A 25,827-nucleotide genomic window follows, 5' to 3' on the forward strand; every position below is an offset into this window, starting at 1 on the left:
TTTTTTGCAAAATTTCACAGCTGAAAGTGAAAAATGTCATTTTTTTGCAAAAAAATCGTTACATTTTGATTAATAACAAAAAAAGTTAAAATGTCAGCAGCAATAAAATACCACCAAATGAAAGCTCTATTAGTGAGAAGAAAAGGAGGTAAAATTCATTTGGGTGGTAAGTTGCATGACCGAGCGATAAACGGTGAAAGGAGTGTAGTGCCGAAGTGTAAAAAGTGGCCTGGTCATGAAGGGGGTTTCACCTAGAGGGGCTGAAGTGGTTAAGTAGCAATTTGAGTTTAAAGCCCAGGATTTTATGCAGTGTTGTTAACATAAAGTTCATTGTTGCGACAGGTGAAAGTTTTTGACACCATGCAAAAATAGCTTCAATGTTATTCCAGGATTGGCTCCTTTGAAGGAAACTTGGCAGAATTCCAAAGATACGCCTCAAGTTTGGAGAGGGGTTCACACCCTAATAGATACAAATCTTTTGGATTTTATTTCCAAAACCTTAACCACTTGGCCAGCGTGGTATGTACAAATGGCTATAATTTGCTTTGGATTAACCCAAGGTTGACATTTTGAGACTGCATCCAGAAAAAGTCAAATTTTAATAATGCAATCTTGATGGCTGATCATGAAACGCTTGCTCCCAGGACCAACTGTACTTTCCTTCGGCATTTTTAAAGAAGAGCAATACCAGGAGTGGGGTTTGAACCCACACAGCTACATATCCATTGGATCTTAAGTACAATGCCTTAACCACTCGGCCATCCTGGAGAAAGTCTACGAACAATTTTTTCCTTGCAATTAAAAGTAACATTTATAACACCACAGTTCTTTACATAGGTTTATATAATTTCTATCTTTGGGAAATGACTTTGAAACGTAATTATCTTTGCCTTAAATGGCAATTGCGTGTGCAAAGCCAAAGAATTTATCTAGTGGTCACAATATAAACATCATTGTTACGACGACTAGAGAATGTTTTTATGACCATGCAAGAATAGCTTCAATGTTATTCCAGGATTGGCTCCTTTGTAGGAAACTTGGCAGAACTCCAAAAAACATCTTTACGCTTGGAGAGGGGTTCACACCCATATGGATACACTTCCATTGGATTTTTTTTCAAAAGCCTTAACCACTTGGATACCCTGCTAAGTACCAATGAACAAATGGCGATAATTTGCTCTTGATGAACCCTAGGTTGGCAAAATGAGACTACGAACACAAAAAGCCAAAGATTATTATTGAAATGTTGAAGGCCGGAAAAAGCTTGCTCAGAGTGTTAGTTGTCATCAACATTAGCATTTTAAAGTAAAGGGCTACCAGGAGTGGGGTTTGAACCCACGCGGATATATATACATTGGATCTTAAGTCCAACGCCTTAACCACTCGGCCATCCTGGTGAAAGTCTGAAGGTTGGACGCTTGTCATCAAAGGTAGCAGTTATAGCACCACAGCTCTTTCTATATTTTTAAACAATTTCTATCTTTATGAACTAACTTTAAAGCTTAATTATCCTTTCCTTAAATAGCAATTTTGACTCTAAAGCCAAGGAATTCATGTCTTGGTCATAACATAAAGTTCATCGTTGCGACAGGGGAAAGTTCTTGTGACCATGCTCGTAGAGCTTCAATGTTGCTCCAGGATTGGCTCCTTTGCCGGAAATGTGACAGACCTCTGAAAGGTAAACCTCACACTTGGAGAGGTGTTCACACCCACATGAATCCGCATCTAATGGGTTTTATTTCCAAATCCTTAACCATTTTGCCACCCTGATAAGAACCAATGAACAAATGGCTATTATTTGCTCTTAATGAACCCTAGGTTGGCATTTTGAGACTACATACACAAAAAGCTGAATTTCCATAATGAAATGTTGATGGCTAAAAATAAAACGCTTGCTCCGAGGGTCAACTGTTGTCACCTTCAGCGTTTCAACAGTTATAACAACAAAGCTCTTTATGTAGGTTTTTACAATTTCTTTCTTCAATAACTGACTTTGAATCTTACTTTTCATTGCTTTAATTAGCAATTTGAGTTTAAAGCCCAGGATTTTATGCAGTGTTGTTAACATAAAGTTCATTGTTGCGACAGGTGAAAGTTTTTGACACCATGCAAAAATAGCTTCAATGTTATTCCAGGATTGGCTCCTTTGAAGGAAACTTGGCAGAATTCCAAAGATACGCCTCAAGTTTGGAGAGGGGTTCACACCCAAATAGATACAAATCTTTTGGATTTTATTTCCAAAACCTTAAGCACTTGGCCAGCGTGGTATGTACAAATGGCTATAATTTGCTTTTGATTAACCCAAGGTTGACATTTTGAGACTGCATCCAGAAAAAGTCAAATTTTAATAATGCAATCTTGATGGCTGATCATGAAACGCTTGCTCCCCGGACCAACTGTACTTTCCTTCAGCGTTTTTAAAGAAGAGATATAACAGGAGTGGAGTTTGAACCCACGCGGCTACATATCCATTGGATCTTAAGTCCAACGCCTTAACCACTCGGCCATCCTGGTGAAAGTCTATGACCTTTTTTTTTCCTTGCAATTAAAAGTAACATTTATAACACCACAGTTCTTTACATAGGTTTATATAATGTCTATCTTTGGGAAATGACTTTGAAACGTAATTATCTTTGCCTTAAATGGCAATTGCGTGTGCAAAGCCAAAGAATTTATCTAGTGGTCACAATATAAACATCATTGTTACGACGACTAGAGAATGTTTTTATGACCATGCAAGAATAGCTTCAATGTTATTCCAGGATTGGCTCCTATGTAGGAATCTTGGCAGAACTCCAAAAAACATCCTTACGCTTGGAGAGGGGTTCACACCCATATGGATACACTTCCATTGGATTTTTTTTCAAAAGCCTTAACCACTTGGATACCCTGCTAAGTACCAATGAACAAATGGCGATAATTTGCTCTTGATGAACCCTAGGTTGGCATAATGAGACTACGTACACAAAAAGCCAAAGATTATTATTGAAATGTTGAAGGCCGAAAAAAAGCTTGCTCAGAGTGTTAGTTGTCATCAACATTAGCGTTTTAAAGAAAAGGGCTACCAGGAGTGGGGTTTGAACCCACGCGGATATATATCCATTGGATCTTAAGTCCAACGCCTTAACCACTCGGCCATCCTGGTGAAAGTCTGAAGGTTGGACGCTTGCCATCAAAGGTAGCAGTATTAGCACCACAGGTCTTTCTATATTTTTAAACAATTTCCATCTTTATGAACTAACTTTAAAGCTTAATTATCCTTTCCTTAAATAGCAATTTTGACTCTAAAGCCAAGGAATTCATGTCTTGGTCATAACATAAAGTTCATTGTTGCGACAGGGAAAAGTTCTTGTGACCATGCTCGTACAGCTTCAATGTTGCTCCAGGATTGGCTCCTTTGCCAGAAATGTGACAGACCTCCGAAAGGTAAACCTCACACTTGGAGAGGTGTTCACACCCACATGAATCCGCATCTAATGGGTTTTATTTCCAAATCCTTAACCATTTTGCCACCCTGATAAGAACCAATGAACAAATGGCTATTATTTGCTCTTAATGAACCCTAGGTTGGCATTTTGAGACTACATACACAAAAAGCTGAATTTCCATAATGAAATGTTGATGGCTAAAAATAAAACGCTTGCTCCGAGGGTCAACTGTTGTCACCTACAGCGTTTCAACAGTTATAACAACAAAACTCTTTATGTAGGTTTTTACAATTTCTTTCTTCAATAACTGACTTTGAATCTTAATTTTCATTGCTTTAATTAGCAATTTGAGTTTAAAGCCCAGGATTTTATGCAGTGTTGTTAACATAAAGTTCATTGTTGCGACAGGTGAAAGTTTTTGACACCATGCAAAAATAGCTTCAATGTTATTCCAGGATTGGCTCCTTTGAAGGAAACTTGGCAGAATTCCAAAGATACGCCTCAAGTTTGGAGAGGGGTTTACACCCAAATAGATACAAATCTTTTGGATTTTATTTCCAAAACCTTAAGCACTTGGCCAGCGTAGTATGTACAAATGGCTATAATTTGCTTTTGATTAACCCAAGGTTGACATTTTGAGACTGCATCCAGAAAAAGTCAAATTTTAATAATGCAATCTTGATGGCTGATCATGAAACGCTTGCTCCCCTGACCAACTGTACTTTCCTTTAGCGTTTTTAAAGAAGAGATATACCAGGAGAGGGGTTTGAACCCACGCGGATACATATCCATTGGATCTTAAGTCCAACGCCTTAACCACTCGGCCATCCTGGTGAAAGTCTGTGACCTTTTTTTCTCCTTGCAATTAAAAGTAACATTTATAACACCACAGTTCTTTACATAGGTTTATATAATTTCTATCTTTGGGAAATGACTTTGAAACGTAATTATCTTTGCCTTAAATGGCAATTGCGTGTGCAAAGCCAAAGAATTTATCTAGTGGTCACAATATAAACATCATTGTTACGACGACTAGAGAATGTTTTTATGACCATGCAAGAATAGCTTCAATGTTATTCCAGGATTGGCTCCTTTGTAGGAAACTTGGCAGAACTCCAAAAAACATCCTTACGCTTGGAGAGGGGTTCACACCCATATGGATACACTTCCGTTGGATTTTTTTTTAAAAGCCTTAACCACTTGGATACCCTGCTAAGTACCAATGAACAAATGGCGATAATTTGCTCTTGATGAACCCTAGGTTGGCATAATGAGACTACGTACACAAAAAGCCAAAGATTATTATTGAAATGTTGAAGGCCGGAAAAAGCTTGCTCAGAGTGTTAGTTGTCATCAACATTAGCGTTTTAAAGAAAAGGGCTACCAGGAGTGGGGTTTGAACCCACACGGATACATATCCATTGGATTTTAAGTCCAACGCCTTAACCACTCGGCCATCCTGGTGAAAGTCTATGAACTGTTTTTTTCCTTGCAATCAAAAGTAACATTTATAACACCACAGTTCTTTACATAGGTTTATATCATTTCTATCTTTGGGAAATGACTTTGAAACGTAATTATCTTTGCCTTAAATGGCAATTGCGTGTGCAAAGCCAAAGAATTTATCTAGTGGTCACAATATAAACATCATTGCTACGACGACTAGAGAATGTTATTATGACCATGCAAGAATAGCTTCAAAGTTATTTCAGGATTGGCTCCTTTGTAGGAAACTTGGCAGAACTCCAAAACAAAAAACATCCTTACGCTTAGAGAGCGGTTCACACCCTAGGTTGGCATAATGAGACTACGTACACAAAAAGCCAAAGATTATTATTGAAATGTTGAAGGCCGAAAAAAGCTTGCTCAGAGTGTTAGTTGTCATCACCCTCAGCGTTTTAAAGAAAAGGGCTACCAGGAGTGGGGATTGAACCCACGTGGATATATATCCATTGGATCTTAAGTCCAACGCCTTAACCACTCGGCCATCCTGGTGAAAGTCTGCAAGTTGGACGCTTGCCATCAAAGGTAGCAGTTATAGCACCACAGCTCTTTCTATAGGTTTAAACAATTTCTATCTTTATGAACTAACTTTAAAGCTTAATTATCCTTTCCTTAAATAGCAATTTTGACTCTAAAGCCAAGGAATTCATGACTTGGTCATAACATAAAGTTCATCGTTGCGACAGGAGAAAGTTCTTGTGACCATGCTCGTACAGCTTCAATGTTGCTCCAGGATTGGCTCCTTTGCCGGAAATGTGACAGACCTCCGAAAGGTAAACCTCACACTTGGAGAGGTGTTCACACCCACATGAATCCGCATCTAATGGGTTTTATTTCCAAATCCTTAACCATTTTGCCACCCTGATAAGAACCAATGAACAAATGGCTATTATTTGCTCTTAATGAACCCTAGGTTGGCATTTTGAGACTACATACACAAAAAGCTGAATTTCCATAATGAAATGTTGATGGCTAAAAATAAAACGCTTGCTCCGAGGGTCAACTGTTGTCACCTTCAGCGTTTCAACAGTTATAACAACAAAGCTCTTTATGTAGGTTTTTACAATTTCTTTCTTCAATAACTGACTTTGAATCTTAATTTTCATTGCTTTAATTAGCAATTTGAGTTTAAAGCCCAGGATTTTATGCAGTGTTGTTAACATAAAGTTCATTGTTGCGACAGGTGAAAGTTTTTGACACCATGCAAAAATAGCTTCAATGTTATTCCAGGATTGGCTCCTTTGAAGGAAACTTGGCAGAATTCCAAAGATACGCCTCAAGTTTGGAGAGGGGTTTCACACCCAAATAGATACAAATCTTTTGGATTTTATTTCCAAAACCTTAAGCACTTGGCCAGCGTGGTATGTACAAATGGCTATAATTTGCTTTTGATTAACCCAAGGTTGACATTTTGAGACTGCATCCAGAAAAAGTCAAATTTTAATAATGCAATCTTGATGGCTGATCATGAAACGCTTGCTCCCCGGACCAACTGTACTTTCCTTCAGCGTTTTTAAAGAAGAGATATACCAGGAGTGGGGTTTGAACCCACGCGGATACATATCCATTGGATCTTAAGTCCAACGCCTTAACCACTCGGCCATCCTGGTGAAAGTCTATGACCTTTTTTTTTCCTTGCAATTAAAAGTAACATTTATAACACCACAGTTCTTTACATAGGTTTATATAATTTCTATCTTTGGGAAATGACTTTGAAACGTAATTATCTTTGCCTTAAATGGCAATTGCGTGTGCAAAGCCAAAGAATTTATCTAGTGGTCACAATATAAACATCATTGTTACGACGACTAGAGAATGTTTTTATGACCATGCAAGAATAGCTTCAATGTTATTCCAGGATTGGCTCCTTGTAGGAAACTTGGCAGAACTCCAAAAAACATCCTTACGCTTGGAGAGGGGTTCACACCCATATGGATACACTTCCATTGGATTTTTTTTCAAAAGCCTTAACCACTTGGATACCCTGCTAAGTACCAATGAACAAATGGCGATAATTTGCTCTTGATGAACCCTAGGTTGGCATAATGAGACTACGTACACAAAAAGCCAAAGATTATTATTGAAATGTTGAAGGCCGGAAAAAGCTTGCTCAGAGTGTTAGTTGTCATCAACATTAGCGTTTTAAAGAAAAGGGCTACCAGGAGTGGGGTTTGAACCCACGCGGATATATATCCATTGGATCTTAAGTCCAACGCCTTAACCACTCGGCCATCCTGGTGAAAGTCTGAAGGTTGGACGCTTGCCATCAAAGGTAGCAGTTATAGCACCACAGCTCTTTCTATATTTTTAAACAATTTCTATCTTTATGAACTAACTTTAAAGCTTAATTATCCTTTCCTTAAATAGCAATTTTGACTCTAAAGCCAAGGAATTCATGTCTTGGTCATAACATAAAGTTCATCGTTGCGACAGGGGAAAGTTCTTGTGACCATGCTCGTACAGCTTCAATGTTGCTCCAGGATTGGCTCCTTTGCCGGAAATGTGACAGACCTCCGAAAGGTAAACCTCACACTTGGAGAGGTGTTCACACCCACATGAATCCGCATCTAATGGGTTTTATTTCCAAATCCTTAACCATTTTGCCACCCTGATAAGAACCAATGAACAAATGGCTATTATTTGCTCTTAATGAACCCTAGGTTGGCATTTTGAGACTACATACACAAAAAGCTGAATTTCCATAATGAAATGTTGATGGCTAAAAATAAAACGCTTGCTCCGAGGGTCAACTGTTGTCACCTTCAGCGTTTCAACAGTTATAACAACAAAGCTCTTTATGTAGGTTTTTACAATTTCTTTCTTCAATAACTGACTTTGAATCTTAATTTTCATTGCTTTAATTAGCAATTTGAGTTTAAAGCCCAGGATTTTATGCAGTGTTGTTAACATAAAGTTCATTGTTGCGACAGGTGAAAGTTTTTGACACCATGCAAAAATAGCTTCAATGTTATTCCAGGATTGGCTCCTTTGAAGGAAACTTGGCAGAATTCCAAAGATACGCCTCAAGTTTGGAGAGGGGTTTACACCCAAATAGATACAAATCTTTTGGATTTTATTTCCAAAACCTTAAGCACTTGGCCAGCGTGGTATGTACAAATGGCTATAATTTGCTTTTGATTAACCCAAGGTTGACATTTTGAGACTGCATCCAGAAAAAGTCAAATTTTAATAATGCAATCTTGATGGCTGATCATGAAACGCTTGCTCCCCGGACCAACTGTACTTTCCTTCAGCGTTTTTAAAGAAGAGATATACCAGGAGTGGGGTTTGAACCCACGCGGATACATATCCATTGGATCTTAAGTCCAACGCCTTAACCACTCGGCCATCCTGGTGAAAGTCTATGACCTTTTTTTTCCTTGCAATTAAAAGTAACATTTATAACACCACAGTTCTTTACATAGGTTTATATAATTTCTATCTTTGGGAAATGACTTTGAAACGTAATTATCTTTGCCTTAAATGGCAATTGCGTGTGCAAAGCCAAAGAATTTATCTAGTGGTCACAATATAAACATCATTGTTACGACGACTAGAGAATGTTTTTATGACCATGCAAGAATAGCTTCAATGTTATTCCAGGATTGGCTCCTTTGTAGGAAACTTGGCAGAACTCCAAAAAACATCCTTACGCTTGGAGAGGGGTTCACACCCATATGGATACACTTCCATTGGATTTTTTTTCAAAAGCCTTAACCACTTGGATACCCTGCTAAGTACCAATGAACAAATGGCGATAATTTGCTCTTGATGAACCCTAGGTTGGCATAATGAGACTACGTACACAAAAAGCCAAAGATTATTATTGAAATGTTGAAGGCCGGAAAAAGCTTGCTCAGAGTGTTAGTTGTCATCAACATTAGCGTTTTAAAGAAAAGGGCTACCAGGAGTGGGGTTTGAACCCACACGGATACATATCCATTGGATTTTAAGTCCAACGCCTTAACCACTCGGCCATCCTGGTGAAAGTCTATGAACTGTTTTTTCCTTGCAATCAAAAGTAACATTTATAACACCACAGTTCTTTACATAGGTTTATATCATTTCTATCTTTGGGAAATGACTTTGAAACGTAATTATCTTTGCCTTAAATGGCAATTGCGTGTGCAAAGCCAAAGAATTTATCTAGTGGTCACAATATAAACATCATTGCTACGACGACTAGAGAATGTTATTATGACCATGCAAGAATAGCTTCAAAGTTATTTCAGGATTGGCTCCTTTGTAGGAAACTTGGCAGAACTCCAAAACAAAAAACATCCTTACGCTTAGAGAGCGGTTCACACCCTAGGTTGGCATAATGAGACTACGTACACAAAAAGCCAAAGATTATTATTGAAATGTTGAAGGGCGAAAAAAGCTTGCTCAGAGTGTTGATTGAAATTACCCTCAGCGTTTTAAAAAAAAAGGGCTACCAGGAGTGGGGTTTGAACCCACGCGGATATATATCCATTGGATCTTAAGTCCAACACCTTAACCACTCGGCCATCCTGGTGAAAGTCTGAAGGTTGGACGCTTGCCATCAAAGGTAGCAGTTATAGCACCACAGCTCTTTCTATATTTTTAAACAATTTCTATCTTTATGAACTAACTTTAAAGCTTAATTATCCTTTCCTTAAATAGCAATTTTGACTCTAAAGCCAAGGAATTCATGTCTTGGTCATAACATAAAGTTCATCGTTGCGACAGGGGAAAGTTCTTGTGACCATGCTCGTACAGCTTCAATGTTGCTCCAGGATTGGCTCCTTTGCCGGAAATGTGACAGACCTCTGAAAGGTAAACCTCACACTTGGAGAGGTGTTCACACCCACATGAATCCGCATCTAATGGGTTTTATTTCCAAATCCTTAACCATTTTGCCACCCTGATAAGAACCAATGAACAAATGGCTATTATTTGCTCTTAATGAACCCTAGGTTGGCATTTTGAGACTACATACACAAAAAGCTGAATTTCCATAATGAAATGTTGATGGCTAAAAATAAAACGCTTGCTCCGAGGGTCAACTGTTGTCACCTTCAGCGTTTCAACAGTTATAACAACAAAGCTCTTTATGTAGGTTTTTACAATTTCTTTCTTCAATAACTGACTTTGAATCTTAATTTTCATTGCTTTAATTAGCAATTTGAGTTTAAAGCCCAGGATTTTATGCAGTGTTGTTAACATAAAGTTCATTGTTGCGACAGGTGAAAGTTTTTGACACCATGCAAAAATAGCTTCAATGTTATTCCAGGATTGGCTCCTTTGAAGGAAACTTGGCAGAATTCCAAAGATACGCCTCAAGTTTGGAGAGGGGTTTACACCCAAATAGATACAAATCTTTTGGATTTTATTTCCAAAACCTTAAGCACTTGGCCAGCGTGGTATGTACAAATGGCTATAATTTGCTTTTGATTAACCCAAGGTTGACATTTTGAGACTGCATCCAGAAAAAGTCAAATTTTAATAATGCAATCTTGATGGCTGATCATGAAACGCTTGCTCCCCGGACCAACTGTACTTTCCTTCAGCGTTTTTAAAGAAGAGATATACCAGGAGTGGGGTTTGAACCCACGCGGATACATATCCATTGGATCTTAAGTCCAACGCCTTAACCACTCGGCCATCCTGGTGAAAGTCTATGACCTTTTTTTTTCCTTGCAATTAAAAGTAACATTTATAACACCACAGTTCTTTACATAGGTTTATATAATTTCTATCTTTGGGAAATGACTTTGAAACGTAATTATCTTTGCCTTAAATGGCAATTGCGTGTGCAAAGCCAAAGAATTTATCTAGTGGTCACAATATAAACATCATTGTTACGACGACTAGAGAATGTTTTTATGACCATGCAAGAATAGCTTCAATGTTATTCCAGGATTGGCTCCTTTGTAGGAAACTTGGCAGAACTCCAAAAAACATCCTTACGCTTGGAGAGGGGTTCACACCCATATGGATACACTTCCATTGGATTTTTTTTCAAAAGCCTTAACCACTTGGATACCCTGCTAAGTACCAATGAACAAATGGCGATAATTTGCTCTTGATGAACCCTAGGTTGGCATAATGAGACTACGTACACAAAAAGCCAAAGATTATTATTGAAATGTTGAAGGCCGGAAAAAGCTTGCTCAGAGTGTTAGTTGTCATCAACATTAGCGTTTTAAAGAAAAGGGCTACCAGGAGTGGGGTTTGAACCCAGAAAAGGGCTACCAGGAGTGGGGTTTGAACCCACGCGGATATATATCCATTGGATCTTAAGTCCAACGCCTTAACCACTCGGCCATCCTGGTGAAAGTCTGAAGGTTGGACGCTTGCCATCAAAGGTAGCAGTTATAGCACCACAGCTCTTTCTATATTTTTAAACAATTTCTATCTTTATGAACTAACTTTAAAGCTTAATTATCCTTTCCTTAAATAGCAATTTTGACTCTAAAGCCAAGGAATTCATGTCTTGGTCATAACATAAAGTTCATCGTTGCGACAGGGGAAAGTTCTTGTGACCATGCTCGTACAGCTTCAATGTTGCTCCAGGATTGGCTCCTTTGCCGGAAATGTGACAGACCTCCTGAAAGGTAAACCTCACACTTGGAGAGGTGTTCACACCCACATGAATCCGCATCTAATGGGTTTTATTTCCAAATCCTTAACCATTTTGCCACCCTGATAAGAACCAATGAACAAATGGCTATTATTTGCTCTTAATGAACCCTAGGTTGGCATTTTGAGACTACATACACAAAAAGCTGAATTTCCATAATGAAATGTTGATGGCTAAAAATAAAACGCTTGCTCCGAGGGTCAACTGTTGTCACCTTCAGCGTTTCAACAGTTATAACAACAAAGCTCTTTATGTAGGTTTTTACAATTTCTTTCTTCAATAACTGACTTTGAATCTTAATTTTCATTGCTTTAATTAGCAATTTGAGTTTAAAGCCCAGGATTTTATGCATAAAGTTCATTGTTGCGACAGGTGAAAGTTTTTGACACCATGCAAAAATAGCTTCAATGTTATTCCAGGATTGGCTCCTTTGAAGGAAACTTGGCAGAATTCCAAAGATACGCCTCAAGTTTGGAGAGGGGTTTACACCCAAATAGATACAAATCTTTTGGATTTTATTTCCAAAACCTTAAGCACTTGGCCAGCGTGGTATGTACAAATGGCTATAATTTGCTTTTGATTAACCCAAGGTTGACATTTTGAGACTGCATCCAGAAAAAGTCAAATTTTAATAATGCAATCTTGATGGCTGATCATGAAACGCTTGCTCCCCGGACCAACTGTACTTTCCTTCAGCGTTTTTAAAGAAGAGATATACCAGGAGTGGGGTTTGAACCCACGCGGATACATATCCATTGGATCTTAAGTCCAACGCCTTAACCACTCGGCCATCCTGGTGAAAGTCTATGACCTTTTTTTTTCCTTGCAATTAAAAGTAACATTTATAACACCACAGTTCTTTACATAGGTTTATATAATTTCTATCTTTGGGAAATGACTTTGAAACGTAATTATCTTTGCCTTAAATGGCAATTGCGTGTGCAAAGCCAAAGAATTTATCTAGTGGTCACAATATAAACATCATTGTTACGACGACTAGAGAATGTTTTTATGACCATGCAAGAATAGCTTCAATGTTATTCCAGGATTGGCTCCTTTGTAGGAAACTTGGCAGAACTCCAAAAAACATCCTTACGCTTGGAGAGGGGTTCACACCCATATGGATACACTTCCATTGGATTTTTTTTCAAAAGCCTTAACCACTTGGATACCCTGCTAAGTACCAATGAACAAATGGCGATAATTTGCTCTTGATGAACCCTAGGTTGGCATAATGAGACTACGTACACAAAAAGCCAAAGATTATTATTGAAATGTTGAAGGCCGGAAAAAGCTTGCTCAGAGTGTTAGTTGTCATCAACATTAGCGTTTTAAAGAAAAGGGCTACCAGGAGTGGGGTTTGAACCCACGCGGATATATATCCATTGGATCTTAAGTCCAACGCCTTAACCACTCGGCCATCCTGGTGAAAGTCTGAAGGTTGGACGCTTGCCATCAAAGGTAGCAGTTATAGCACCACAGCTCTTTCTATATTTTTAAACAATTTCTATCTTTATGAACTAACTTTAAAGCTTAATTATCCTTTCCTTAAATAGCAATTTTGACTCTAAAGCCAAGGAATTCATGTCTTGGTCATAACATAAAGTTCATCGTTGCGACAGGGGAAAGTTCTTGTGACCATGCTCGTACAGCTTCAATGTTGCTCCAGGATTGGCTCCTTTGCCGGAAATGTGACAGACCTCTGAAAGGTAAACCTCACACTTGGAGAGGTGTTCACACCCACATGAATCCGCATCTAATGGGTTTTATTTCCAAATCCTTAACCATTTTGCCACCCTGATAAGAACCAATGAACAAATGGCTATTATTTGCTCTTAATGAACCCTAGGTTGGCATTTTGAGACTACATACACAAAAAGCTGAATTTCCATAATGAAATGTTGATGGCTAAAAATAAAACGCTTGCTCCGAGGGTCAACTGTTGTCACCTTCAGCGTTTCAACAGTTATAACAACAAAGCTCTTTATGTAGGTTTTTACAATTTCTTTCTTCAATAACTGACTTTGAATCTTAATTTTCATTGCTTTAATTAGCAATTTGAGTTTAAAGCCCAGGATTTTATGCAGTGTTGTTAACATAAAGTTCATTGTTGCGACAGGTGAAAGTTTTTGACACCATGCAAAAATAGCTTCAATGTTATTCCAGGATTGGCTCCTTTGAAGGAAACTTGGCAGAATTCCAAAGATACGCCTCAAGTTTGGAGAGGGGTTTACACCCAAATAGATACAAATCTTTTGGATTTTATTTCCAAAACCTTAAGCACTTGGCCAGCGTGGTATGTACAAATGGCTATAATTTGCTTTTGATTAACCCAAGGTTGACATTTTGAGACTGCATCCAGAAAAAGTCAAATTTTAATAATGCAATCTTGATGGCTGATCATGAAACGCTTGCTCCCCGGACCAACTGTACTTTCCTTCAGCGTTTTTAAAGAAGAGATATACCAGGAGTGGGGTTTGAACCCACGCGGATACATATCCATTGGATCTTAAGTCCAACGCCTTAACCACTCGGCCATCCTGGTGAAAGTCTATGACCTTTTTTTTTCCTTGCAATTAAAAGTAACATTTATAACACCACAGTTCTTTACATAGGTTTATATAATTTCTATCTTTGGGAAATGACTTTGAAACGTAATTATCTTTGCCTTAAATGGCAATTGCGTGTGCAAAGCCAAAGAATTTATCTAGTGGTCACAATATAAACATCATTGTTACGACGACTAGAGAATGTTTTTATGACCATGCAAGAATAGCTTCAATGTTATTCCAGGATTGGCTCCTTTGTAGGAAACTTGGCAGAACTCCAAAAAACATCCTTACGCTTGGAGAGGGGTTCACACCCATATGGATACACTTCCATTGGATTTTTTTTCAAAAGCCTTAACCACTTGGATACCCTGCTAAGTACCAATGAACAAATGGCGATAATTTGCTCTTGATGAACCCTAGGTTGGCATAATGAGACTACGTACACAAAAAGCCAAAGATTATTATTGAAATGTTGAAGGCCGGAAAAAGCTTGCTCAGAGTGTTAGTTGTCATCAACATTAGCGTTTTAAAGAAAAGGGCTACCAGGAGTGGGGTTTGAACCCACGCGGATATATATCCATTGGATCTTAAGTCCAACGCCTTAACCACTCGGCCATCCTGGTGAAAGTCTGAAGGTTGGACGCTTGCCATCAAAGGTAGCAGTTATAGCACCACAGCTCTTTCTATATTTTTAAACAATTTCTATCTTTATGAACTAACTTTAAAGCTTAATTATCCTTTCCTTAAATAGCAATTTTGACTCTAAAGCCAAGGAATTCATGTCTTGGTCATAACATAAAGTTCATCGTTGCGACAGGGGAAAGTTCTTGTGACCATGCTCGTACAGCTTCAATGTTGCTCCAGGATTGGCTCCTTTGCCGGAAATGTGACAGACCTCTGAAAGGTAAACCTCACACTTGGAGAGGTGTTCACACCCACATGAATCCGCATCTAATGGGTTTTATTTCCAAATCCTTAACCATTTTGCCACCCTGATAAGAACCAATGAACAAATGGCTATTGTTTGCTCTTAATGAACCCTAGGTTGGCATTTTGAGACTACATACACAAAAAGCTGAATTTCCATAATGAAATGTTGATGGCTAAAAATAAAACGCTTGCTCCAACTGTTGTCACCTTCAGCGTTTCAACAGTTATAACAACAAAGCTCTTTATGTAGGTTTTTACAATTTCTTTCTTCAATAAGTGACTTTGAATCTTAATTTTCTTTGCTTTAAGTAGCAATTTGAGTTTAATGCCCAGGAATTTATGCAGTGTTGTTAACATAAAGTTCATTGTTGCGACAGGTGAAAGTTTTTGTCACCATGCAAAATTAGCTTCAATGTTATTCCAGGATTGGCTCCTTTGGCACACATTGGAATAAGAGTTCAGGACCCATCCACCATTGCAATTGGACCAAAATAAATACACACTGACCACATAGAAATTAGCTTACCAATAGGAACGACTCTGTCGGATATGATATTGTACATTGGTATCCAAGACCATGGACACAATGGGACTCAGATCAATATCAATACCCCTTCGCCAACACAAACATCGGCTTTTCCCCTGGAGCACTCCAACAATAGGTCCCCATCACCTTTTCCCTCTGGAGATAAAGCCCTCATTACCAATCCCAATGTGTCCACCTACAGCGAAACCCCCCCCAGCCCGGATCGTTTTTTAGAATTACCCCACAACCTCCCAGAGAACCCACCACTCCATCAACTCTCCCCTATCCCCACCCCTCCCCGACTAATACTTTCTAGTATACAAATACTCACCCCGATCTTACGTCACAATCCTCAAACTCGATCCAATATTCCACTTCCCCCACGCTCACAGGAAAAAAATCACTTACTTTTACAGCCCGCTTCGGAACCAATTGAAAAGAAAACTAGGACCAGACACAGAAGAAGGGGCTGCAGGGGGGGGGAAAGGAAGGAATAAGGGATCCCGCCAGCAAAGAAATGTGCCCACGCAAAAAAATGTGCCCACCTCACTGTGTAACGTAGACTACACACCGGAACATCTAAGGTCCAAAGGTGTATTTAACCTCTCACAACATATTTTAAAAAAAGAGGAAATTGACATTTTGAGTAGAGGTCTATCATTCTGCCCCAATAATAACCCAGATCTCTTTGAACTGTTTGTTGATTTAAATCAGTACATCCGTAAACTTACACTACAACGTCACTTCATGATTAGGCCAACCACCCACCGACCACCTCCGACGGTCATTTCAAGTGAGGACGATAATGATGTTGATCTCCTAGTCGAAGAACTCTTTCTCACTCCCATACATTCATCCCTCAAGCCCAAATCCAACTATTACCCTCTGGAGAGCAGAGGGTCCCACCTTGAGACCTTCTACAATCTAGTTTTGAACGATCTAAAACTGGCCTTTTCAGAGAAAAATAACGGTACACCTTCCGGCGGACACAACCTTTCAAAAACCCAAAAAAAGGCCATGATCGATCTGTCCCGAAATCGCAACATAGTGATCAAAAATGCAGACAAGGGAGGAGTGGGTAGTGATCCTGAACATAGAAGACTACCACAGAGAGGCCATGACCATACTCTCAGATACCATATACTACAGTAAACTCCAAACAGACCCCACAACTTCCTATAAAAAACTATTAGAGGGCCTTATAGAAAAAGGATACACAGACAACATCATTACCAAAAAAGAAAGGAAACATCTCTTGATAGAACATCCATGTATACCATATTTTTATTATCTACCGAAAATCCACAAGTCATTGACCAATCCCCCCGGTCGACCAATAATATCAGGGATAGACTCCATCACATCTAACCTCTCTGCTTATATTGATTGTCTCCTACAGAAATATGTAGTAACTTTACCATCTTATCTACGAGACTCCAGTCACCTTATTACAATATTGAAAAACTTCAAATGGTGTAAAGATATGATATGGGTAACTTTAGACGTATCCTCTCTATATAGCAATATCATACACACTTTGGGCATTCAAGCAATCAATAAATTTCTTTCCATGGACCCCTATATGCCACCGAAACAAATTAGCTTTATTTTAGATTCAATAAATTTTATCCTAAATCATAATTATTTTACCTATAATGACGGTTTTTATATTCAGAACCGTGGGACAGCGATGGGCACGAAATTTGCGCCATCATACGCTAATTTGTTCATGGGGGCATTCGAAGAAACGTTTGGCCTACTGGATCATCCCAACATTAAACTTTATAGACGGTATATTGATGATATCATTTTCATCTGGGAAGGACAAAGAGACACACTAGACAATCTAATTTCACACATTAATCATAACGATTGGAATTTGAAATTTACTGCGCAGATGGATTCCTCGACTACCGTCTTCCTCGATTTGAAATTAACCATCAATAATGATAGAATTGAGACGAGCACGTATTTTAAAGAAGTCGATGCCAACAGCTATCTGAATTATAAAAGCTGCCACTACCATAAGTGGAAACGGAATATACCGTATGGCCAAATGAGGCGGGTCAGAAAAAACTTTTCCAACGATGCGACCCTTAAAGACCAATTATAAATTATAGAGTCTAGGTTCTCAGAGAAGGGTTATCCAGAGGGCCTGATTTCAGATTCCATTAATAAAGTCGGGAAAATTACCCAGACAGAGTGTCTACGACCAAAACACCAAACACAACCCAGTGAGAATAATCAGTATATTTATCATTTTATCACCCGATATACATCATCTCACAACTCAATTACAGCAATTTTAAAACAACACTGGCCTTTACTATTAAAGGACCCCATTTTGAGTAAATCAATACCAAAGACACCACACATGACATTCCGTAGAGCCAAGATTTTAAAGCAGATTCTAGCACCATCCCGTCCGAAGCTAAACAAACTTAGTACTGCCACTATATCCGGAACAAAACCCCTGGAATCCGTAGAGAAACCCAAGGGATCCTACAAATGTGGGCACACACGGTGCAAATGCTGCCTCACCATCACTAATGGCACAGACGAGGTAACCATCAACTCGTCGAAAGAAAGAATTCCCATTTCAAGTTATATGGATTGCGGCACTACAAATATAGTCTACATGCTGGAATGTCCCTGTGGGCTACAGTATATAGGTCGGACCACCCAAAGCATCCGAGAAAGACTCAATCCCCACCGTTCCAACATCCGGAAAAAGTATGATAAGCATAGTGTCTCAAGACACTTTGCACTGAAACATGATGGCGATACATCACTCCTACGTCTGACTCCGATTGAATGGGTCCCGAAATCCTTCCAACAACTGTGTAGGAAGGAGATGTATTGGATTTTCTGGTTTAATAGTCTAATTCCTTTTGGTCTAAACGAATCCCTCGAATACAGCAATTATTAAAAATCTGCGTAATACTGATAGTCACCTAAACATCAATCCAATTTATTTATACATACACTTATTTATACATACACTTTTTTTCCCTTCCCCCCCCAATTTATTACACTGATTATATATATTTTTATACACCAAACCCCCTCCAACCAGTCCGCTGTTTTAATAACTCAAACTGCGCATTCACTTATATATATATATTATATATTATATTATATTTTATATTCTAGGCACCCCCACTTTTTATGTATACATCAAGTGTATTTTTATACATTATATTTTTTAGATATGTCTGTCTCTTTATTTTATTTCACTTTTAAAGTGATCTATTTTATGCATAGTTCCTATTTCTCTTAAATATCCAATCCCATTTAAATGTATATATATTTGATATTTAATTGTATACCCCTATAAATCTTTGGAACAGTATTGTCCACCCACAGATGAAACACATTTATCCTCCCACCTACAATTGAATGGGGCGTACTTCTCTGGTCTTGAATCCGCCCCTGTGCTCCCGCAGTGGAGCGCTTTGCAGCCGATGCAGACTGCTTCCTGTCCGGTGCGTTCCACTGTGGAACGCATCGGAACTGATATGGTTCACTTCCTGTATGGTGCGTTCCACAGTGGAATGCATTGGAGCGTCTTTTTCAAAGCACAGTCCCACTTTATTAGTGGACCTAGTCGATGCGCTCAAAAATGAAAGCGCATCGACTCATAAATACCCAAGAGACATGTCCCCATCTGCCCCAAGCTCACATTGAGCTCCACAATATTATACAGACTGGAAACTCTTGGACACATTGACTTCCGGTCCCATCACTTCCCCTTGATTTTTAGGGACAGGCATTTAAATAATGCCTATTTATGAATATATTGGGAACTCCTTACAATAAACAAATGGGAATCTTTGGAAGGGATCAGGTTTTCCCACTACAAGCAGTGAATAAAACATTAGACAGGAAGTAACCCCATTTCTTTGACCTTTTCCCCTCCCCTAAGGAGGATGACCCTATACCATGTGTTTGTATCCCCCTATATAAGTTTGTGTCTTTGTATTATATGTACATGCTCTTGAGAAAGGGATATATTCCTGAAACACGTCGAGCTGAATAAATAAACTTCCTAACTACATTGGAGCCCCGGTGTCATCTTTTTTTGGGGACCAGGAAGCCATCATCACATCATTTGAAGCGATCTCGGCGGGGGAGGTTGAGGTACAGGTGTCTTGAGCTTTATCCTATACCCTCCTCCCCGGTGAAGTAAGTGTAACAATTCTATAGTGTATCCACTACAACTTCATTGTCTACACTGGAGACTCTGTGTGTAACGCACCTAGTTGATCTGTTAGGATCTCGACTGCAGAAGCAATGGACATCCACTATTATCCCACCACCCTTGTGCTTGGCTGTGGGATTCGCGGTTACTCAGTATGTACCCCAGGCGTCACTCTCAGTCTTAGGCGGAGAGTTTGGGGTAACAAAATCATTTACCGCTATCCATCTAATTAGTTTTACTGATGGTAAGGAGGGACTCTCAAATTACAGGAGTCACGAGTTAGTATAAGCTTGTGCAACGTTCAGAGTTAGCATCTAGTATACAATAGCTTCAGAGTTAGTATATAGCATGTCCTCAGTTTAGTATATAGTATGCCATAGGTTCAAGGTTAGTATATAGCATGTCCTCAGTTTAGTATATAGTGTGCCATAGGTTCAGAGTTAATATAGCATGTCCATAGTTTAGTATACACTATGCAGTAGGTTCAGAGTTAGTATAGCATGTCCACAGTTTGATATATACTATGCAGTAGGTTCAGAGTTTGTATAGCATGTCCACAGTTTGATATATACTATGCAGTAGGTTCAGAGTTAGTATAGCATGTCCACAGTTTGATATATACTATGCAGTAGGTTCAGAGTTTGTATAGCATGTCCACAGTTTGGTATATACTATGCAGTAGGTTCAGAGTTTGTATAGCATGTCCACAGTTTGGTATATACTATGCAGTAGGTTCAGAGTTGGTATAGCATGTCCACAGTTTGATATATACTATGCAGTAGGTTCAGAGTTTGTATAGCATGTCCACAGTTTGGTATATACTATGCAGTAGGTTCAGAGTTAGTATAGCATGTCCACAGTTTGGTATACACTATGCAGTAAGTTCAGAGTTAGTATAGCATGTTCACAGTTTAGTATACACTATGCAGTAGGTTCACTCTGAGTTTCCAGGACATTAATCAGAGCAGGTAACAGGCATATACTTGCGGTTAGTTGGTCCTGGCTAGAAAGCCAGTGGCAAGAAGGTAGACAGTCCTTCACGATGTAGTTAGGCATCCAGGTTTGGATATGTGGACAGAGTCTTCAGATACCATGGAGCTAGCAGGGTGCGCACTCCATTAGTGGAACACCCTGCTTAGCACCTGTCTTCAATTTAAGGGCTGTATGGTAAGTGGGCGGAGTCACAGAAGACCCGGCGGCCACTGCGTTCCACGCTGGAGCGCAAGCCAGCGTAACAACACAGGCGGTCGCTGCGTTCCACGCTGGAACGCAAGCCAGCGTATCATCGCAGGCGGCCGGTGCGTTCCACGCTGGAGCGCAAGCCAGCGTATCGTCACAGGGAGCCGCTGCGGTCCAGGCTGTATTGTTACAGTACCCCCCCTTTAAGGGACCCCTCCGGGGTACCCCGCTAGGAGAGGGTCGGTTGGGAAATCTTTTATGGAACAGTCTTTGGAGTCTGGGAGCATGAACGTTTTGCACATCTTCCCAAGAGTCATCCTGGGGACCATACCCCTTCCATCTAACGAGATACTGGATCTTCCCTTGTCTTCTTCTGGAATCAATGAGCTGCTCAACTTCAAACTCTTCTTCTCCTTGGACCTCTATCAGAGGCAAGGGTCGAGGGTCATTTGATGGGAACGGTCTAGGTCTAAACGGCTTCAGTAGTGACATGTGAAATGTGGGATGTACCTGTAATCGAGGAGGAAGGGTGAGTCCCACTGTGTTGGGGTTAATAATCCTTTCTATCGGAAAAGGACCCAGGAATTGTCTTCCCAATTTCTTGGAAGGTACCCCAACCGAAGGTTTTTTGTTGATAACCAAACCGAGTCCCCGACCTGGTAGGGAGGACTTTCTCTCCTATGACGGTCGTAGTAACGCTTCTGTCTTTCTTTTGCCCGTTGAAGGTTGTCTTTTAGCGTCTTAAGGGTAGTTTGCAAAGTGGTCAGATAATCGTCTGTGGCTGGAACGTTTGTGGGAAGGCTGGTTTGAGGAAGAGACCTAGGGTGAAATCCGTAATTAGCAAAGAATGGAGTATGTAATGTGGAGGAATTCGTAGAATTATTATAGGTGAATTCAGCGAGAGGAAGTAGGCCCTCCCAGTCATCCTGGAGAAATGAGCAGTGACATCTGAGAAACTGTTCCAGACACTGATTCACCCTTTCAGTCTGCCCATTAGTTTGGGGGTGATAGGCGGTAGACATTCTGTGGTCGATTTGAAGTCTGGAACAAAGTGCTCTCCAGAATTTGGATACGAATTGCGAACCCCTGTCTGATATGACCTGGCTAGGAATTCCATGTAACTTAATAATATTAGACAGGAATACCACGGCCGTGTCCTTGGAGGAGGGTAACTTCTTGAGGGGCACGAAGTGTGCCATTTTAGTCAGCAAATCCACTACCACCATAATGGTGTTGTTTACCCTGGAAAGGGGAAGTTCAACTATGAAATTCATCGAAACCCATTCCCAGGGTCTGTTGGCGATGGGAAGACTCATTAGGAGACCATAAGGTCGGTTCCTGTCAGTTTTACATGAGGCACAGGTCTCGCACGTGGAAACGTATTCCTCAATTTGTTTGGTCATCTTTGGCCACCAGAAGATTCCTGCGTATCAGGGTTGTGGTTTTAGCAATGCCGGGATGTCCCGCGAGGGGTAAATCATGGCAAAGTTTAATCACCTGATTGGTGAGGGAGGGTGGTATATACAGTTGGCTGTCCTTGTAAAGGAGACCCTGTTGATTCTGCGAAAGACCAGGGGGGGTATTAGCATGGTCATTAATTAGAGCATCCTTGAGCTGGGTTTCCAACGTTATGGTGGCAAGGACGAGTTTCTTCGGTGGAATGATCCATGTGGGGGCCGTGTCTGAGGTGCGAATTTCAGCCAGTCGTGACAAGGCGTCGGCCTTCCCATTTTTTGAGCCTGGTCGGTATGTAATTTGGAAGTTAAACCTGTCAAAAAAAAAACTCCACCGTACTTGACGGCCTGATAATGTTTTATTGGTTTTCAGGTATTGTAGATTACGGTGATCCGTATAAATTGTGATGGGGTGTATTGATCCTTCTAGTAAATGCCTCCAATTTTCCAGGGAGCATTTTATGGCGAGGAGTTCCTTTTCGCCTATGGGGTAATTGAATTTGGCGGTATTTAGCGTCCGGGAGTAGAAGCCGATAGGATGTAACGGAGTTGAAAAAGAGCTTCGCTGGGACAGAACAGCTCCTATGGCTGCCTGGGATGCGTCTACTTCCAGCACGTAGTGATGGTTCGGATTTGGGAGAGTCAGTATCGGTGCCGTAGTGAACCTGTTCTTTAATAACTCAAACGCTGATTGGGCGTCCTTGGACCAAACGAACTTCGTGTTGACACTAGTTAAACGGGTTAGTGGCTTAGTGGTAGTGGAGAAATCCTTAATAAATTTCCTATAGAAGTTTGAGAACCCCAGGAACCGTTGAAGAGCTTTCCTGGAATCCGGAATCGGCCAATTTTGGATGCAAGTGATTTTTGAGAGATCCATCTGGATACCTTTGGGTGAAATTATGTATCCGAGAAAGGGAAGAGAGGTAGTCTCGAATACACATTTTTCCTGTTTGATGTATAAACGATGAACACTTAACCGTGCGAGAACCCAACGGACTTGTTTCCTGTGATCGTGTAAGTTATCAGAATACACTAGTATATCATCAAGATAGATGATTACACATACGTCCAGTAGATCCCTAAAGATGTCGTTAATAAAATTTTGGAATGTGGCAGGGGCATTGCACAACCCGAAGGGCATCGCTGTATACTCGAAGAGTCCATACCGAGTGTGGAAAGCTGTCTTCCATTCATCCCCTTTTCTGATCCTAATTAAGTTGTATGCGCCTCTCAAATCCAGCTTGGTGCAGATTGTTGCTGTTTGTAATCTTTCTATGAGTTCGGATATTAGCGGCAAGGGGTAGCGATTTTTGATTGTTACTTTGTTCAAGGCTCTGTAATCTATAATGGGCCTTAAGCTTGAATCTTTGTTTCTCACGAAGAGCATCCCTGCTGCTGCCGGGGAGGTTGAAGGCTGAATAAAACCTTTTCGTAAGTTCTCTTCTAGGTACTGTTTGAGGTGAACAAGTTCTGGTTGTGCCAATGGATAAATTCTACCCGTGGGTATCTCACTACCCGGCAGCAAGTCTATGGGGCAATCGTAAGATCTATGGGGCGGAAGAGATTCCGCCTTCTTTGCGCTGAACACCTCAGCAAAGTCTACGTATTGGCTGGGGACCTGGTTCACTCCCACGTGCATGAGAGATTTAAGGGGAAAACAGGTCTCCATACAATAAGGTGAAGTGAACTGAACTCTCCCCTGTTTCCATAGGAGGGTTGGCTGGTGTATTTGCAACCATGGCAACCCAAGAATCACGGGAAACAATGGAGAGTGTATGATATCAAGGGATAAGAATTCTGTGTGGTTATTTTCACATGTCACCATGAGGGGTTGAGTCTGACTGTGGATAGAACTAGAAGTGGTACCGTCAATGAAACTCACGGATATCGGAACGTTTTTTCTCATGTGGGGAATTTTATTTCGCTCGACCAGATGCGTGTCGATAAAATTCCCTGAAGCTCCCGTGTCCACCATGGCTTCAACGGTAATCCGGTTTTGGTCCCACTGTAAGGTGAGAGACGTGTAAATGTAACCACCAGTACTATTTTTTGTACTGCCTATGGTACAAGACGTGCCGTTCTTACCTTCACACTTCTTACGTATCGCGGGACATCCGTCAACGGAATGGTCAGCAGACGCACAGTATAGACAGAGCTTAAGGTTACGTCTCCGGGCTTTCTCTCTCTCAGTCAGAGGTCCTCGGATCGCCCCAATCTCCATCATCTCTACAGCAGGACCCTTGCAGAACGGTCTTGGGTTGGGTGTGAAGCCTGAGACTCTCTCAGCTCTGCGTTCCCTCAGCCGTCTGTCAATGGTGGTGGCCTTCTGCATCAAGGCATTAAGTGTAAGTGGTAATTCTCCTCGGGCTAATTCGTCCTTCAGGGCCTCAGAAAGACCTAGGCGGAACTGATTCCTGAGAGTGATATCATTCCATTCAGTCTCCCGGGCCCAGCGAGTGTATTCCGCAATAAAGTCTTCTACAGGTCGTTTCCCTTGTTTAAGGCTGCGTATAGCGGTCTCAGCGGTCAGCTGTTTATTATGGTCCTCATAGAGAAGGGCCATTTTTTCAAGGAACAGAGGAAAGGATTCCAGGACTGGGTCTTCTTTTTCTAAATAAGTATTGGCCCATGCTCTGGGCTCCCCCCTGAGGTATGAGATCATGGTAAGTACTTTTGATCTGTCAGTTGGGTATGTCCGGGGCTGCATCTCAAACATTAATTTGCATGCATTCAGGAAATCCCTGAACTGTCTTCGGTCACCTGAGAATAACTCAGGTGGGCTTACTTTGGGTTCAGGTCCATCACGGTGGTGTCCTGGCCCCTGAGTGACAAGTTGCTGTAGTGCCTGGTTTTCTAGCTGGAGATGTTGTACAGTCACATTGAGGGTCTCCACCCTCTTAGTGAGGGTGACGAGGTGACCTGCAACCTCCGCTGGATCCATCTGGGTTCCACTAATATGTAACGCACCTAGTTGATCAGTTAGGATCTCAACTGCGGAAGAAATGGACATCCACTATTATCCCACCACCCTTGTGTTTGGCTGTTGGATTCGCGGTTACTCAGTATGTACCCCAGGCGTCACTCTCAGTCTTAGGCGGAGAGTTTGGGGTAACAAAATCATTTACCGCTATCCATCTAATTAGTTTTACTGATGGTAAGGAGGGACTCTCAGAATTACAGGAGTCACGAGTTAGTATAAGCTTGTGCAAGGTTCAGAGTTAGCATCTAGTATACAATAGCTTCAGAGTTAGTATATAGCATGTCCTCAGTTTAGTATATAGTATGCCATAGGTTCAAGGTTAGTATATAGCATGTCCTCAGTTTAGTATATAGTGTGCCATAGGTTCAGAGTTAATATAGCATGTCCATAGTTTAGTATGCACTATGCAGTAGGTTCAGAGTTAGTATAGCATGTCCACAGTTTGATATATACTATGCAGTAGGTTCAGA

The 25,827-nt window shown here is 40.5% G+C and overlaps 18 non-coding genes across 18 annotated transcripts; all 18 read right to left on the reverse strand.

The window, feature by feature from the left end:
• Positions 1–685: 685 nt before the first annotated feature.
• On the reverse strand, positions 686–768 carry TRNAL-UAA. Its single transcript has one exon. It is a non-coding gene; the product is annotated as a tRNA-Leu (tRNA).
• Positions 769–1,314: 546 nt separating this feature from the next.
• On the reverse strand, positions 1,315–1,397 carry TRNAL-UAA. Its single transcript has one exon. It is a non-coding gene; the product is annotated as a tRNA-Leu (tRNA).
• A 1,034-nt stretch (positions 1,398–2,431) lies between these two features.
• TRNAL-UAA lies at positions 2,432–2,514 on the reverse strand. Its single transcript has one exon. It is a non-coding gene; the product is annotated as a tRNA-Leu (tRNA).
• Positions 2,515–3,062: 548 nt separating this feature from the next.
• TRNAL-UAA lies at positions 3,063–3,145 on the reverse strand. Its single transcript has one exon. It is a non-coding gene; the product is annotated as a tRNA-Leu (tRNA).
• Positions 3,146–4,179: 1,034 nt separating this feature from the next.
• Positions 4,180–4,262, reverse strand: TRNAL-UAA. Its single transcript has one exon. It is a non-coding gene; the product is annotated as a tRNA-Leu (tRNA).
• Positions 4,263–4,809: 547 nt separating this feature from the next.
• Positions 4,810–4,892, reverse strand: TRNAL-UAA. Its single transcript has one exon. It is a non-coding gene; the product is annotated as a tRNA-Leu (tRNA).
• Positions 4,893–5,340: 448 nt separating this feature from the next.
• On the reverse strand, positions 5,341–5,423 carry TRNAL-UAA. Its single transcript has one exon. It is a non-coding gene; the product is annotated as a tRNA-Leu (tRNA).
• Positions 5,424–6,458: 1,035 nt separating this feature from the next.
• Positions 6,459–6,541, reverse strand: TRNAL-UAA. Its single transcript has one exon. It is a non-coding gene; the product is annotated as a tRNA-Leu (tRNA).
• A 546-nt stretch (positions 6,542–7,087) lies between these two features.
• TRNAL-UAA lies at positions 7,088–7,170 on the reverse strand. The gene has a single exon. It is a non-coding gene; the product is annotated as a tRNA-Leu (tRNA).
• Positions 7,171–8,204: 1,034 nt separating this feature from the next.
• On the reverse strand, positions 8,205–8,287 carry TRNAL-UAA. Its single transcript has one exon. It is a non-coding gene; the product is annotated as a tRNA-Leu (tRNA).
• A 546-nt stretch (positions 8,288–8,833) lies between these two features.
• TRNAL-UAA lies at positions 8,834–8,916 on the reverse strand. The gene has a single exon. It is a non-coding gene; the product is annotated as a tRNA-Leu (tRNA).
• A 448-nt stretch (positions 8,917–9,364) lies between these two features.
• Positions 9,365–9,447, reverse strand: TRNAL-UAA. Its single transcript has one exon. It is a non-coding gene; the product is annotated as a tRNA-Leu (tRNA).
• Positions 9,448–10,481: 1,034 nt separating this feature from the next.
• TRNAL-UAA lies at positions 10,482–10,564 on the reverse strand. The gene has a single exon. It is a non-coding gene; the product is annotated as a tRNA-Leu (tRNA).
• A 580-nt stretch (positions 10,565–11,144) lies between these two features.
• Positions 11,145–11,227, reverse strand: TRNAL-UAA. Its single transcript has one exon. It is a non-coding gene; the product is annotated as a tRNA-Leu (tRNA).
• A 1,023-nt stretch (positions 11,228–12,250) lies between these two features.
• Positions 12,251–12,333, reverse strand: TRNAL-UAA. Its single transcript has one exon. It is a non-coding gene; the product is annotated as a tRNA-Leu (tRNA).
• A 547-nt stretch (positions 12,334–12,880) lies between these two features.
• Positions 12,881–12,963, reverse strand: TRNAL-UAA. Its single transcript has one exon. It is a non-coding gene; the product is annotated as a tRNA-Leu (tRNA).
• A 1,034-nt stretch (positions 12,964–13,997) lies between these two features.
• Positions 13,998–14,080, reverse strand: TRNAL-UAA. Its single transcript has one exon. It is a non-coding gene; the product is annotated as a tRNA-Leu (tRNA).
• Positions 14,081–14,627: 547 nt separating this feature from the next.
• On the reverse strand, positions 14,628–14,710 carry TRNAL-UAA. Its single transcript has one exon. It is a non-coding gene; the product is annotated as a tRNA-Leu (tRNA).
• Positions 14,711–25,827: the final 11,117 nt, after the last annotated feature.

The sequence above is a fragment of the Bufo gargarizans genome, chromosome 4 (genome assembly GCF_014858855.1).
Source record: "Bufo gargarizans isolate SCDJY-AF-19 chromosome 4, ASM1485885v1, whole genome shotgun sequence".
Classification (NCBI taxonomy): Eukaryota; Metazoa; Chordata; class Amphibia; order Anura; family Bufonidae; genus Bufo; species Bufo gargarizans.